Source organism: Triticum dicoccoides, chromosome 5B, assembly GCF_002162155.2.
Source record: "Triticum dicoccoides isolate Atlit2015 ecotype Zavitan chromosome 5B, WEW_v2.0, whole genome shotgun sequence".
Taxonomy (NCBI): Eukaryota; Viridiplantae; Streptophyta; class Magnoliopsida; order Poales; family Poaceae; genus Triticum; species Triticum dicoccoides.
The window spans coordinates 581,250,452-581,253,322 of record NC_041389.1 but is presented as its reverse complement, the minus strand read 5'-3'; positions in this window follow the sequence as shown (position 1 = coordinate 581,253,322).

The following is a 2,871-nucleotide window of genomic DNA, read 5'->3' as shown; positions in this document are numbered from 1 at the left end:
TTTGGAAGCTCACAAATTTTTAAAAAATCATGAATTAGAAAAAAGTTCACCTCTTCAAAAAAATCACGAATTAAAAAAAGGGCATCAATTTCGAATTTTTTTTATCAATTTTTCAACAAAGTTCACTAATTTGAAAAATGTTTATCGATTTTGAAAAAAAACTTCACAAATTTGGAAAAACTTCATCGATTTTTAAAAAATTTCATCAACTCTGGAAAATGGTTCATACATTTGAAAAAATGATCATCAATTTTGAAAAAAGTTCATGAACTTTTTAAAAAGTTCACAAAGCTGAGAAAAATTCATCAGTTTTGAAAACAAGGTCATCCAGTTTTTGAAAAAGTTCACCAATTTGAAAAAAGTTCATCGATATTGAAAAATAGATTCATCAATTTTGAAAAAAAATCATCAAATTTGGAAAAAAATGTTCACCAATTCTGGAAAAAGTTCATCAATTTTGGATTTTGAAAAAAGTTCAGGAATTTGAGAAAATAAAAATAAAAGGAAAAAATAAAAATAATAAAAGAAAGAAGAAAAAGAATAAATGGAGAAATGATCATGGCTGGCGTTGTGGCCCATTGGTTACTGCGTTTATCAAGTACAATGAGATCTCGGGTTCGACTCACCACGCGCGTACATGTGCGCCATTTGTTGGTAAGACCTTAGTGGGCGCAACTGGCGCCAAATTGGAACTATCGTTTTGTGCCTTTAGTGCTCTTTCCTTCCATTTGGCAGGTCAACTATTGACATTTTTGACTTTTTGGAAAAGATGAATTTGAAAAAAAAATCAAAACATGAAGTTTGAAAAAAGACATGGATTTAAAAAAAGTACATAGATTTGTAGAAGAAGTTCACGAATATGAGAAAGTTCATTCTTTTTTGAAAATTTTATGAATCTAGAAATAGGTTTATTGATTTTCAAAAAAAAGTTCACGGATTTGAAACAATTTATCAATTCTCATTTGTAGATTTTGAAACAAAGTTCATAATTTTGGAAAACAAATCTTGGATTTGAGTATCTTTATGCATTTGGCAAAAGTTCAAGTATTCAAAAAAGAGTTCACAAATTTGAGGAAGTTTCACAAATTTAATAAAAAATCAAGAATTTGAAAAAAGTGTTTCTTGAAATTTGAAAACTTTCAGAATTTCGAAAGAGTTCACACATTAGGAAAAAAAGAAAAAGGAAAACGAAAAGGAAAACAAACAAAAGCCTTTCCAAAAATCTGAAATATTAATAAAAGGCCAGAAGCTTCCCAAAACCGGCCTAGGAATATTCTGGAAGCTTCCCAAAGCATGGAAAAGGGAGCTTCCCACTAGTGCCTTACACTGGCTGGCCCATAAAGAATTGATCGACGGAGGTATGCATCTTCTACGGATAATGATGTAAACACCAATATAATGCACTTCAAAAAACTAACGAGAAAAAAGGGAGCGAGCAGAGGGGACGACCCAGGATTCAAACCTGGATCTCCTCGATGAGGACTAGCGAAGCTTCGCTAAACACTAGGTTAGCACTGTGTTCATGATAAATGCTAGGGCGCGCCCTACTTGCGAAGCTAACCACTGGGTTATCTCCGTTTTGTTTTTTCTTCATTTTCTTTTGTTTTTCCCTTCTCTGAGTTTTTTCATTTGTTTCTTCAGTTTTTTTCCTTTGGTTTATTTTGTGTATTTTTTTAATATTTGTTCAACATTTTTCAAATGCTTGTTCAACATTTTTTATATACATGATTAACATTTTTTTCAAAAACTTGTTCAATTTTTTTCATATATTTGTTCAACATCGATCAATTTTTTTTTCAAGATATTTGATATACTGTAAAGTGTAAAAAATGTACAAAATTAAAATAAAAAAGAAAGCAGAAAAGGTAAAAAAACAGGGAAATGAGATTGTGACCTCCTATGCTAGTGGGCCATAGCCGCCGCCCTCGTTGACCTGCCTTTTTTATTGTACTAAAGGCAGCGCTGATGCGCACACTCATGTGGGCCGGTCCAACAACACGAAGTCGCTCGCTCGTTCGCCGGTTCTTTCCATTAGGTGACTGGTGGAAGTTGACTGACGAATAGTCGATAGTTGACCTTTCTGAAAAATTCAAAAACACTGAAAAATCAGGAAGTTCAAAAGATTTTTTCATGAATTTAATAAAAGTTCAGGAATTCATAAAAATTTCACAAATTCGTAAAAGGTTTGCAAATTCGCGAAATGGTCATGAATTCAACAAAAGTACACGAATTCAGAAAAATCAATGAAAATTTGGGAAAATTATATATTTGAGAAATGTTCATGAATTCAAAAAGAGTTTGTGAACTCGAGAAATGTTCGCGAATGCAATAAGATGTCAATAATTAAGAAAAGGTTCAACAAAAATTGAAAAAGCTTTACGAATGTTGTCCTTTGAAAAAGTTTGTGACAATAAATAAGTTAATGGTTTTTGAAAAAAATAAGTTGAAATAATTCATCAATTTTTTAAAAGGTTCACTTATTTTGGAAAAAAAATCATAAATAAGAAAGTTTGTCGGTTTGAAAACATTCATTTGTTTGAAAATGTGTTGACAGATTCAAAAAAAGTTCATAGATTTGATAAGGTTTGCGGGTTTTGAAAAAAGATTGACGAATTTGAAAATATTCATGAATTTTTAAAAACTTCAAGAAATTTAAAAAGTTTTATGATTTTGATAAGGGTTTTTGAACTTGGAAAAAGTCACACATTTGGAAAAAAGGAAAAAAAATGCGAACAAAACCGTTTAAAAGAGTAGACAAAAGTTTCCAAAAACTTCCCAAAACTTGGGCTAGAAGCTTCTCGGAGTTTCCCAAAACTAGGAAGGGGACGCTTCCCATTGGTGGCATATGCGGGCTAGCCCATAAAGTATCCA